The 14,109-nt window shown below is 38.2% G+C and overlaps 1 protein-coding gene across 7 annotated transcripts in view; it reads left to right on the forward strand.

The window, feature by feature from the left end:
* Nucleotides 1-14,109, forward strand: part of ERC2 (ELKS/RAB6-interacting/CAST family member 2) — a 996,291-nt gene that overhangs the window by 643,884 nt on the left and 338,298 nt on the right. The gene's annotated exons all lie outside the window — the stretch shown is intronic.

The following is a 14,109-nucleotide window of genomic DNA, read 5'->3' on the forward strand; positions in this document are numbered from 1 at the left end:
CAATTTTTAAAAACTTCCACAGGATGTGATACATACAGTTTAAATGATAAATCTTTCCCCTAGAAAGAAATGTCAGGGCACGAGAGCAGACATAGTTATCATACTGTTTATTATTTGACTTGGCTGAAGTCCTAGATTTGGGTTTTAATTTTAATATATTAGAATATACTTTTCTTAGAGGTTTATGTTTGGTAAGTAAGTGAATAGCAGGGTAAATTGAAACTGCATTTGACTAAATTATATTTTTCCGTGATTATTAGTTTTTTTCTTTTATCAGTGAGTGAAGAATTTCTCATCCACTGTCTTATAGGTGAGTACATTTCCATCCAAGATGCTTCTGCTAAGGACAAGAGATTTTAGATTTATTGGGGTGGTTTATGTCTCCAAGATGCCTTTCAGTCATGGTAGACAAATCGTCTGTTGTTGCAGTCTAGGTGGAAATGGGTGGTTATCTTCCTCTCATATATTTCCTTGGCTGAATTCTAATTTTTTTTAGTGGAAATAAAAATTGGTGGTGGGGTGTGGGAGGGAGGTTCAAGAGGGAGGGGACATATGTATACTTATGGCTGATGCATGTAGTTGTACAACAGGAGCCAACACAACATTATAAAGCAATTATCTTCCAATTAAAAGTAAATTCAATTCAATAAGTAAAAGAGACAGTAAGGGAAGCTCCCATAGATAATATAGATTACTATGCTCTGAGCACATGAAGAAAATTGTAAGACTCACATCAAACAATGAAGAGAGGGACCCCATTGTCAGCTGAGCTTCGGGGAGAGACCATCCACTGAAGCAAGGGTGAGTGAGTTATCCCACTACCCCAGCAGCCTCCCCTGCAGTTTACAGTACGCCAGCCCATAGGAATGTGAATCCCACTTTGGAGCCCATTGTGAATGTGTTTCTGAGTTGTTTAACGTGTTTCTCACAAACAGGACATGACATGTATGGTTTAAATGAAAATAATGGCCTTGCCGCTCGGTGCCAGACCGTCTTTTGTCAAGAGCATCCTGGCAATTGGAAGGGCTCTGTGCTGACGTGGCCCACAGGCCGGGTCCTTGGGGGATCTGGCCTTGCTGTGTTTCACACAGAGAAGGCTCTTAAATCAGGGGGCCCCCTGAGGGCCTGCGTCCCTGGTGTATGCGTGCGCTCTTCTGCAGCGTGTGTGTTATGCAGCCGGCACTAGAGTTGGGCTTGCTGCTGTTGCTTCTGACCATAAAAGCTTGCCTGTGAATTAAGAGAGGGAGTTTCTTTGGATTCCTTAACTATGGAGTTTATTTTCAAAACAGAACAAAAGCAATAACCAAAAAACCAGTTATTTTTATTTATTTTCTTTTATTTTTTTTTGGTATGAGAGTGTTAAACTGTATCTAGGTATTTTAGTTTAAACCTTGTGATAACGTAAAAAAAATTTCATTATTTTGAAAAATTGTAGTAAAACATACACGATGTAAAATTTAACCATTTTAAAGGTACAGATCAGTGGGATTAAATATGTTCACATTGCTATGCAACTATCACCACCATCTGTCTTCAGAACCTTTTCACCTTCTCAAGCTGAAACTCGGTAACCGTTAAACAATAACTCATCATTTCCTCCTCCCCCCACTTCCTGGCCACCACCATGCTGCTTTCTGTCTCTATGAATTTGACTACTCTTTGTACCTCATATAACTGGAATCATACAGCATTTGGTTTGTTGTGATGGGCTTGTTTCACTCAGTATAATGTCTTCAAGGATGATAATGTTTGATACAATAAGATAAAGAGTGTATTTATTCAGTTTTATTGCTTGAATTCTTTCTGTGTGTATCTTTTAATGTTCAACTAGTTGATTTATCGTTTTGTGTCCCATGAATGGCATGGGGGCATGGTGTCATCATAGATCAGTCATTCTCAACAAGGGGCTCCTGGGCCCCCAGAAATATTTAACATTAACCAGAGACATTAATTTTGGTGATCACAGTTGAGAAGCAGTGGTGCAGGATGTTATGGTACTGGTGTCTAGAGGGTAGAGGCTGGGGGTGCTCCTAAACATTCTACAATGGCCAGGAAACCTTCCACAACAAAGAATTATCTAGCCCAATGTCAATAGGAGAAGAGGGTGGCAGAGGATGAAATAGTTGAATGGTATCACTGATGCAATGGACATGAGCTTGGGCAAACCCCAAGAGATGGTGAGCGACAGGGAAACCTGGCGTGCTGCATTCCCTGGGGTCGCAGAGTCGGAGATGACTTGGCAACTGAACAATGTCAATAATGCCGAGTTTGAGAAATCCTGTTAAGGGTTAATGAATTTGCCAGTTAATAATGGGGGAAAAAAAATCTCGAGAAAAAATTGCATGACACATTTTCATTGAGTAGTTTTGAAATAAATCTCTGATGTCTTCAATTTGTTTCTGTAAAGCATTAAATATTGGAGGTTCAATACAACCTAGTGCAGACTGAGTTCCTATCATCATGGAGAGACTTCAGTCATAAAAACTGGAGGATTCAGTATCATCCATCTACTTGTACTTTCATTAATTTTGCTATAGGTTCTTTTGGGAATATTTAAGTCTCTGTGCAGGTAATGAGTTTGGGTGGCTGCACAGAGATGGTGAAGCACGGAGTTGGAGTTAGGAGACCTTGTTCTGGCCCCTGTTCTGTTACTGAGTGGCTGCATGACAATCTGTATCTTTGACATGAATATAATAGAAAATTCTTTAAAATTCTTAAAAAGTGACTTCCTTATGGTTTAATTATTATGAAATACATTCTTCTACAGGCTTCCCCGATAGCTCAGTTGGTGAAGAATCTGCCTGCAATGCAGGAGACCCCAGTTTGATACCTGGATCAGGAGGATCTGCTCGAGAAGGGACAGGCTACCCACTCTAGTGTTCTTGGGCTTTCTTTGTGGCTCAGCTGGTAAAAAAGTCCACCTGCAATGCGTGAGACCTGGGTTCAGTCCCTGGGTTGGGAAGAGCCCCTAGGGGAGGGAAAGGCCACCCACTCTGGTATTCTGGCCTAAAGAATTCCATGGACTGTATAGTCCGTGGGGTCACAAAGAGTTGGACACGACTGAGTGACTTTCACACACTATATTCTGCTGCATTTGTTTTTTTTTTTTTAAGTGAAAACTGAACATTGCCTTAATAATAAATGAGTAGGTTAAGCCTTAAGTTGATTGCCAGTAAAGGTACTATGTTCTTTGCAAAAGGCCTGATGAGATCCTGAACTCTTTCTGTTGTCTTCTCCTCTCTTTATTAGGACAGACTCCCATGGCCAACATTGGGTTGACACCTATGTGATCCAGTGGGCTCATTTATTTTTTTTTAATGCTGTTTTTCTTTGACAGCAGAAGATTTGTCTAGAATATTTAAAAGTTAGGTAGACAGGAAAAGCAAAAGCTAATAAAACCTATTTTTAATAGGTTTTTAACCTATTATATAATATGTTAAACATATAATAACATAATGTATTATAACATAGTAGAGGTGAGGAATAAGTATCTAAACCAAAGTTATGGAGTCCAATTTTTAACAGCCAAAAAATTTTATTTCCTTGGAATATGTTGTGTGTCTTTTTCCAGTGCACTCTTTATAGTTATGTCTGTATGCTTAAATAGAGAGGACTAGAAGAGAATTGATTGTAAAGAGTTCCAACAGATGCATTACCTGCAGAGAAATTTGTGTGAAGAGCAGCTTGATCGCAGGGAACACTGAGGACGAAGCCGGGTTCTGAGGAAGCTGACCTACTGTCCTGTCACCTCGTGAATTCCCTTCCCACCACCAGCTCCCATCACTGACTTTGAAAAAAGAAATCGTTATCTAGTATTTTTTCTTAGCAGTTGAAGCAAAGTTTCTTCATAAGACCAGAACTTTTCCAAGAATGTGCTGGCAGCCTGTGCAGTCTCTGGATTTCAGTCTGATGGTATCTGGATTTTGAGCCTGGGCTTTGGTCTGCCTCTCCTTGCTGTTTGATATGATCCAGTTTTGCTCTGTCAGAGCTGGAAGGTAGTTACAAGTCCTAGGAGGAGGCAGGTTGGAAGATAGAATAGGGGTTCACCTTTCAGCAGGAGACAGGAGAAGCCAGACCTCATCTTTATGTTCTCTCCATTTTTCTTATTTACTTATTTATTTTTATTAAAATAGAAAATCCTTAGAACCAGGATGGCAAAGAGGTTTCATCCCGAGTGTCACCTTCAACTGATTATGTTAAGTAATCAGTGTTTGGAACACTTGCTTTAGATTCAAAAAGAATTCTGTGATCAGTTAGTGATGTTTGCCATGGTTGAGCATAAGTTGCTATGGCACATACGTAATGTATTCTCCAACATTGTCTAGTTTGGGGCTCTTAGATTAACAATGTGATTCTCTAGGAGCGGTCCTGGCTGTTCATTAGCACACTTTGATTCTGGCAAATGCTTCTGTTGCAGTTGGCCCTTGTATGAATACTATGAACTCTTGAGTCAGATCACCTGGATTGAAGTACTAGCTTTGTTTTTTACCTTGTGAAAATTAATAGATCTTCTATGTCTATCTTTCTTATCAATAAATAGGGGGCATGGTTACATCTTTTAGTTATTGTGAGGATGAAATGAATGAATACACATTGTTTAGAATAATGCCTGACACTAAACTTTCAATCAATGTTGGTTATATGGGTTGAATTGAAAGTGAACATTGCTCAGTTGTGTCCAACTCTTTGCAACCCCATGGACTATGCAGTCCATGGAATTCTCCAGGCCAGAATACTGGAGTGGGTGGCCTTTCCCTTCTCCAGGGAATCTTCCCAACTAGGGATTGAACCTAGGTCTCCCGTATTGTGGGTGGATTCATTACCAGCTGAGTCACAAGGGAAGCCCATATGGGTTGAATAGTGGCCCCCAAAAGATATATTCACCAGAACCTCAGACTGTGACTTTATTTGGAATAAGAATCTTTATGGGTATAACTGAGGTAAAAATTTCAAGATGAGACCACTCTGGGTTAGAGTGTACCCTGAATCTGAAGACTGGTGTCCTTGTAAGAGAGAGAAATGGAAAAGACACACAGCAAAAAAAGGAAGGTCATGTGAAAAATGGAGACAGAGATTGAAATAATTTATCTGAAAGACTAGGATTTACCTGTAAGGCTAAAATTATTAAAGACTGCAGGCCATCACCAGAAACTGAGAGAGAAAAGTAGAACAATTCTCTCTCAGGGTCTTCATATGAAACAACCCTGTTAACCCCTTGGTTCCAGACTTCTGACTTCCTGAACTGTGAGAGAATAAATTTCTGTTGTTTTAAGCCACCGATGCTCAGAAAGACTCAATTTGAAACCATCAGAATGTACAAAATGAAGAAGAGAGGTAATAAGCATCGTTGAGGTAGATATAGAGATTGATGGTAGACTAGACAAGCCATCTTCCTGATATGGATACCAGCTATTACGTCAGAATTTGAGAGAAGGCAGGGAGTTGAATTCTAGGCAAAGTGGTCTATGGGACAGAAACAAATGTGCAAGAAGGATATATTCTCAGAGGGTGGCTGATACTTGAGTATGCCTAAAGCAAACTGAAATTTTGATAACCTGAGAATACACTGATTACTTTCTCAGTTGGGAAACTGGGTTTTAGGGGCCATCACTTTCTGCATGTTCAGACCAGTGCAGCTTCTTATGCATTTGTGTAGGAACCCTGGTCAGGAGAGGGAGGGAAGGCATGGGCCTGGAGGCACACAGCAGTCCAGGGCTGCCACTTCAGATCTGCCGTCACTGCCTGGTCTCTGGCAAGTTACTTAACCTCTTGGCCTCAGTCTTGACCACACAAAATGGAAGTGACTATACCTACCACGCAGATCATGTTGTGAGAACAGCTTAATATGGACTTTACCTAGCACAGAGCCTGGCAGATGGCAGATGCTCATAGCATTTTTAAAAATATTCTAAGTGCCGGTGTTAGGAATTTGAGGAGATAAGGGAATAAGAAATACACAGAAAATTGTCTCTGCTCATAAGAGCAACATAATATAAGCTGACATTGTAGTGGAGAAGATCAAGGCAGTTAGAATGACGAAATATTGATTGAAAAAAAAAAAGGGATAGTTTTTGTTTTGCTGAAGGATAAGCAGGAGCCTCAGAGAGGATTCAATTTGACCTGAATCTTGAAAAATAAGCAGAGTTTTCATAACCAGGAAAGGGCAGGTATGTTTACTTTATAATGGACTGCTACTGCTGCTAAGTCACTTCAGTTGTGTCCGACTCTGTGTGACCCCATAGACGGCAGCCCATGAGGCTCCCCCGTCCCCGGGATTCTCCAGGCAAGAACACTGGAGTGGGTTGCCATTTCCTTCTCCAAGGCACGGAAGTAAAAAGTGAAAGTGAAGTCGCTCAGTCGTGTCCGACTGTTAGCGACCCCATGGACTGGAGCCTACCAGGCTCCTCCGTCCATGGGATTTTCCAGGCAAGAGTACTGGAGTAGGGTGCCATTGCCTTCTCCATTTAATGGACTAGTGAGACAGAAATATACTTGGTGAGGGTAGAGAATGACAGGGCATCCCTGGACAAGCAAATACTTGGGGTTCATAATGGAGAGGGTTGAATATAGAAGAGATGAGGTTGGATGTGCAGATTTGTGCTAATATATTTGAATGCCACAAATTTGGGGCCAGAGGGAAATATGGAATGCTTTTGAAAGCACAATAGAAGGATGGCTCTGTGGTATAAAGGAAGACTAGGAACAGAAGTCAGAAACACTGGTGCAAGTTAGGAGGCTGCAGCAATGATCTGAGTGATGGATGATGGAGGCAGAACCTAAGGGAGAAGAAAAATTGGGAGAGAGGGGAAGGAGGGAGAAAGAAAACCCGAGCTTCGTCAAATGCTTACTGAATGTTTGGTGAAAGGGAGATTAATAGGATATGGAAACATATCCTATTAATTGGCTTTGGGGGAAAAGGCAGAAAGAGTAGAAGACAAGATGGCTTGATATTCTTAACGTATAGGATCTTCCAAGTATGGTGTGATACACGTGAGCCCTAACTGTGCCTGAAATGTTTTCTATTAGTTTCATTATTTTTAAGTGAAAATTTCATTTTTGGTGGTAAATAAAACCATTTTCATTGTAATAACATTGAATAATTCATAAATGTGTAAGAAGTGGTCACCCAAATTACCACCATGCAGATAATCAATGTTAATAACTGATTCTTCCTTTCTCCTTCCCCTTCCATCCTTTCTTCTTACTTTTTGCATCCAGCCTCCTCCTCCTCTTTCTTTGGATTCTCTCACTTTTCTATTATATATATTTGCATATATACACACACACACACACACTATACACACATGTACTCTTTCATATGAAATGGTTACTTGTTATTATATAGTCTACTTGGTTCCCTAACAACATCTCATTAATCTTAGCACTTGTGAGTGAGTACAGATTTACCTCATTGTAAATCTACTTTATCAGCAGCATTGTGATTTATTTAACTACTCCCTGTAAATGAATGTTGAGCTTGTCTCAGGTCTTGCTAGTAGAGATCACACATTTTTGAGCCCTTGCATATAATTGCATTCATATGAGGTACTTTATTTCTAAACACTTTTGCCAACAGTCGCCTTAGACGTGTTTTTTTGTTTTTTTGTTGGTTTTTGTTTGTTTGTTTTTTTGTTTTCTGTTTTTTTTTGTCTTTTTGATTTGGAAGCCCTTCTGTTCCTCCCAACACAAAAGGAGCGGGAAATTCCTCATTTTATTTGTTTATTTTAAAATTTATAGTGGAGAAAAGCCTTTGTAGGCTTGATGTTCATTTATCCTTCTTCCTTTGTGAATTGCCTCTTCCTTCACTTTGCCCTTTTTGTTTTATGTGGTAGTTGATAAATCTATTTGTACAATAAAGGTGTATACCTTTTGTTAAAACATTGAAAATATTTTCCCTGTGTGTTTGTTATCAACCAGTTATTTCCCTATGGCTTCTGGTTTTTAGGTCATGCCTAAAAGACCTTCTGTTACCTCTACCAAGAACAGCTAGATGTCTGAATTGTTAGGTCTGGCATTTGCTGAATTGCTGTGCCACTTGCCTCTCAGTTTGCACAAGCTTTCTCCTGAGTTTGCTCATGGCCTGGCAGGCGAGGATGTCATCATGAGCTTTGACTGTCTTGGAGATGGAAGACTGCTTCTCTCTGAAATTGCTTCTCTTGACAAAACATGTCATGTAATCATGACCTGAAATCAAATCAGTGCTGAGAGAGAGAACTTAAATCCTTGCAAGAAGTCATCTCCAGTGCAAAAGCTGCCCTTCTCCCTGAGAGCTTTGCTCAGTCCTTTCTATCCACAATGATGGTTGATGTTAGTTGACATTTCTATTCCAAATTTATTTGTGCTTGACACTTAAGAGGCAGCCTGAACTGAATCATTTGCTTGCATAACCTTTAATGCAGGTGGCTGCTGCATTAAAAAATTAAGTCAGGCTCTTACAGACTGAGTTACCTCTATCCCTCTATACATAGAGAACCTCTTGAAACCAGCATGCTGGTCATTATAAACCCAACAGATTCTGGTTTTCAATGGATAATCCAGATTACAAAAATTATGATGTGGTCTTCTTTTGATCTCCATTGCAAAAGTAGATTATAGGTAAGTCAAATGGTGATGTGTAAAAGTGAAATTGCTGCTTGGAAGTAAAACAATTGGTGTTGAAGTTTTATATTGTCATCATTTGACCCAAAGGCTGTTAGCAGATTTTCCTTGTCATTTTTTGCCTATTCTCTATAGTGTTTATATTTGTCCTTTGATGTAACTTATCCATTTTTAAGAATATCCCCATAGTATTTTTTAGATTCAATGCTTCAAATAGATGGTGGCAACAATTTTTTCTCATATTGTTTTACTTTTGGTATTAGAACACATCTAATATTTTAGATTCATATATTCTTTAATTTTTCAAAAATTGATGTATAGCATACCTGCATGTAAGTGCTCAGATTATTGAATGTTTACAAAGTGAATACACCCAGGTAACCATCACCCAGACAAATAAATCAGAGCATCTTGTGTACCCTAGAGCTCTTCCATACCTCTCCCATTATTTATCCCACTGGTGACTATTCTGTCTTCTAACACTATAGATTCATTTTGCCTGGCTTGAACTGTGGGTTAATAGAGTCATAAAGTATGCATTCTTTTATTCCTGGGTTCTTTTACACAACATTTTATTTGTGAGATTTTCCTATACGGTTGTGTGCTCGGGTAGTCAGTTCATTCTCATTCTAGTTGAGTATTCACTTGCTCAAGAATACCTCATTTGTTTTTATTCTTCCTGGTCATTTGGGCTGTTTTCACCTGGGGATTATTATGAATAACACTTCTGTGACATTCTACTAATTTTATTTTGGTGAACATTTGCACACATTTTTGTTGCTTTTATACTTGGGATTAGAAAGGCTGGTAGAAGGCATATGCAGAATGCATATGTTCAGTCCTTCTGAAGTAGTGGTAGAGAATATGTATGACATTTTGCTTGAAGGTAGACTATGCTCCTGTGCGTTTTGATATTTCTGAGGGAATATATTACGATTTAATAGTTGAAAGGAATTGAAAAATGTTCATTTACTTTGGCATGGTTTCCATTATTTGCTTTTATCTGAGAACTCACAAGTTATTCTACAGGTAATATGGTCTGAAGTAAATTGGGTATAAATGCACAGTCCTTGCCCCATTCCAATTTACCAAGCCCAGAGGAAAACATTTGTTACACTATATTTTTACAATACTTCATTGTGATATGATGAGGCTTCAGGCTTTAAGAAAAGGAAATTGGGAGGAGAGAACTAATATGATCCAGTGTGATTTTAAGATAACAACTAGAGTCTTTGCAGAAAAAGGAGCCAAGAGGTCTGATATAAGGCATTGGGGCCACACATTTTTGCAGTGGGATTAAGGAAATGGAAGAACTTGTGCTTTTCAGCATCAGAAAGTCCTCTTCCCAAACATTCCACATTTAAAGTGTAGTATTCCAAGCCTTTAGAAAGAAGCTGCAAGGGAAAATGGAGCTGGCTCAACAACTCAACAACATTTTCTAGATTTTAAGCCTATGACAATAAATCACATCTTTGATCTCGTCCTGAATTTATGCTGTCTGGCAGTTTGAGGAGGTTGTTCCAGAAGAGTCTGTTGCAATGAAATAAGATCCTTCTTTCTATAAGTACAACTTAATACCATTATGCTAATTATCAATCTCATATAATCTGATATATTAGGATACAGATTAGGCTTCTATAACAAAGAAATCTCCAAATCCAGTGACTTACATAAGATGAAAGTTTATTTCTTCCTGTGTCGAAGTCTGTGTAGATCTCCTAGGACTGTCTTGATGGTTTGACAGTGAAAGAGACCCAGACGCCATCTCACTGTTCTGCCATCCTCAGCACGTGACAGTTTCCATCTCATGGTTCTGGATGGCTGTTCCAGCTCCTCTGTCCAGGCTATGTGCTTAGTACCAGAAGAGGAGCGAGAGACTAGGGAAGAACATATTCCTTTCCTTTAAGGGCACAATACAGATCCTGTGTACATCACAACCGTACTCATCCCCTTAGGTGAAATGGCCACTTGGTCATATGGCCACTTCCAGTTGTAGGGCAACTGAAAAAGGTAGTCCTTACCCAAGAGGAACATGTCAGCTAAAATTTCATAACTATAGAAGGAGAGAGTGGATATTGGAGAACAACCAGATGTCTTGTCTTGGTTTGGAGCCTTTATAAATATGTCAGATATCTTTATCCATGGCCTCTGATCTCTCTTCTATATTCTCTCACTCCTTGTCTTTCCTACTGGTTTTCCTTCTTGCATCGCTTAAAGTGCCTCAACACACTTTTGATTCCTTGGAGTTTCTCTATTAGCCAGGAAATAGGAGAAGAGCAAACCCTGCAATCCTATCTGTCCTTTCCCAGATATTAATCTAGGGGGGAAAAAAAGACCTTTTTCTTTGTTTTATTTAGTCTACCTGTTAATTTCTTTGAGTAGTTGTGATGGTTCTGAATTCTGAGTCCAAAAACCCTTTGTAGAGTTGAGCTGAAAAAATGTCCATCCTGATTCCTAGCAACCTATATTTAACCAGAGCACTTGTAAGTATGTGTTAGACAGGGAAATAATAGTTATCAGTCTCTAGTGAATTATAAAGGAAAATAATTAGTTAACCTTGAGATAGCAGGGGTGCCAGACAGCTGAATAGCAGAACCCCTCCACTCTTCAAGAGGGTTGGGAGCTTGGAATGCATTGTCTTCAGAGACAAGGAAGCTGACCATTCATTGTGTGTCTCTGGAATAGGACACCCACATTCTTTTGTAAACTTGTCTCAGCTCATCTGTAGCCATTCAACACCTCTGAGCCACTTGTGATTGTCTTAGAGGGTGTAATGTTCTGGCAGGCAGATTTTGAGCATCTCTCTCAGGGTCAAAATTCATCCAGGAGTTAGTCAACTTGAGTTTGACTTCGGTTTTCACCAGTAATCATTTGTTGTGTGGCTTTAGATGAATTTCTTAATCTCCTTTTGAGAGTGTCACTTTTTAACATGAAGAAATTTTGCTAGTAACCTTAAGTTAATTCACCTTATTTATTAATGGAGCAGTTATGGTAATGTGAACATCAAGGGAGGATGGGTGTGTATCCCATCTATGTTGTGGAAGCCAGGAAATATGCAATTAAGTGGCACAAGTGTGGTCAGTTTAGGGTGACCATTATGTCTCTGACATGATGTTTCCAATAAAGAATGCAATATAATGAAGAGCTTGGGCCCTGAAGCAAGACAGATATAGGATGAATCCCTAGCTCTGTGTGGCCTTCTCTGAGTCTCATTTTTTTCATGGTCTTGTTACCAAGGTGATTGATTCTGGAAGAAATCCCAGCTCTACCCTTTTCTAATTACGTGATTTTAGACAAATTATATAACTATTCTGTATTTCAGATCTGCTTTAATAGCCCTGCCTTAGGTTTCTCAAAAGGTGATATAACACATGAAAAACATTCAGCGAAATGCCTTTAACATAATAAGTGCTCAGTAAAAGGCAGCAGCAGTATCATTTTGATGGTTGCCAGAGAATTTTTTTTTTAAATTTAAGAATTTACTAGTTGAGATATAACAGCTCTATTTGGGTATGATTGACTAACAGTAAATTGCAGCTATTTAATGTGTAAAACTATATAACTTTTGGCATATGGATGTACCGGTAAAACAGTGAAGATAATGGATATACCCATTACTTATCCAGATTTCCTCATGCCTCTTTGTAATTCATTCTCCCTTCCTCTTCACAGTCTCTCCACCCCACTCCTCAGGCGAGCACTGATCTGCTTTATGTTGCTGTAGATTAATTTGCTATTTCTAGGATTTTGTGTAAATAGTATCATACAATATGTATTCTTTCTGACTTGCTTATTTTCACTTATCAATATTACATGAATCAGTAAGTCATTCCTTTTCGTTGCTGGCTAGTATGCCAATAATCTTGACACAGGTTCAATCCCTGGTCACAGAACTAAGATTCCAAATGCCCCACAGTGCAGCCAAGAAAAAAAAAAAGTGAAAGGGGGGAATGTATCATCTTGCCTTTTGTTTCATATTTTCTTTAATCTCTTTTTGCTGCCTTGATGGAGAATTGTAATTGATTCATTTCTGTCATCTTTGTCAGTATATTCACTATAGGTCTTAATTTTGTTATTTTCATGGTTTCTTTAGAATTTATTATAGGTTTATCTTATCACATCTACTTTCCCAAATGTTTTTCTTCCTTTTCATGTATAGTATATGAATTTTACAACATCACAACATTATATTTCCATTTTTTTCTGTCTGATTTTTGCTTTTGCTGTAATACATTTTACTTCCATTTTTGTTATAAACCCCAGAATACAGTTTTTATTGTACCATGCTTGGTTCCAGTGATAGATTGTCTTTAAGAGAAATTTAAATAAGAAAAAATTTTTTAAAAATATTTACTCATATTGTTAACATTTCTGGTGATCGTTATTCCTTTTTGTACATTGAGATATCCGTCTGATATAATATTCCGTGTCCTTGACAATTCTACTTTTTTTGTTTTTTTTTGTAGAGCAAGTCCGCTGCTGCTGAGTTCTTTGAGCTTTTGTTTATCTAGAGAATTCTTTATTTCATCTTTGTTTTTGAAGATTTTTTTTCTGGATATAGAATTCTGAGTTAATAAATTTTTTCCCCATTAACTCTTTAAAGATGTTGCTCCACTGTTTTCCAACTTTGTTCTTTCTCACAAGAAAACTGCTGTCATTTTTGTGTCTCTTTAATATGTCTTTGTTTACTTCTGGCTAATTTTAACATTTTTTTTCTTGTATTGATTTTAAGTAGTTTGATTATGATGTGCCTTTCTTTAGTTTTCTTCATGTTCCTTGTGACTGGTATGCATTTTACTTGGATTTGTGGATTTATAGTTTTTGTTATTATTTTAAGCTACCTTGTGACTGACAGCATGTGTAGATCACATAGGTTGTTTCTTTTTGAGTGAGCATTGGTAGTTTGTTTCTTTTAAGGAATTGGTCCATTTTTATCAATATTGTCAGATTTATGATCATAAAATTATAATTAGTGTTTCCTTATTACTGTTTTATAGGTTCTAATGGTGGTCTCTTTTCTTTCTTGATATAGGTGACTTCTATCTTCCTTTTCTTTTCTTTTTTTTTTTTTTTGGTCAGTATGCCTAAAGGTTTATCTTCTTTGTTGTTGCTTAGTCTCTAAGTCATGTCTAACTCTTTTGTGACTCTATGGATTGTAACTTGCCAGGCTCCTCCATCCATGGGATTTCCCAGGTGAGAATACTGGAATGAGTTGCCATTTCCTTCTCTAGGGGATCTTCCTGATCCAGGGGTCAAATCTGCATCTCCTGCACTGGCAAGTGAATTCCTTACCACTGAGCCACCAGGGACGCCTTTATCTTCTTTAGTGATCTTCTAAGGAACAAACTTTATGTTTCATTGTTTTCTTTTTGTATTTTTTCTGGTTTCAGTTTCATCAATTTGACCTTGTTTTCTAACAGTGCAAGTTTTCTCTAATTGCTCCATCATCTGCTTCTTATGTAGTTTTATTTGTATTTTTATTTTCATTAAATTAAAAATATTTTCTAATTT

Source organism: Capra hircus, chromosome 22, assembly GCF_001704415.2.
Source record: "Capra hircus breed San Clemente chromosome 22, ASM170441v1, whole genome shotgun sequence".
Taxonomy (NCBI): Eukaryota; Metazoa; Chordata; class Mammalia; order Artiodactyla; family Bovidae; genus Capra; species Capra hircus.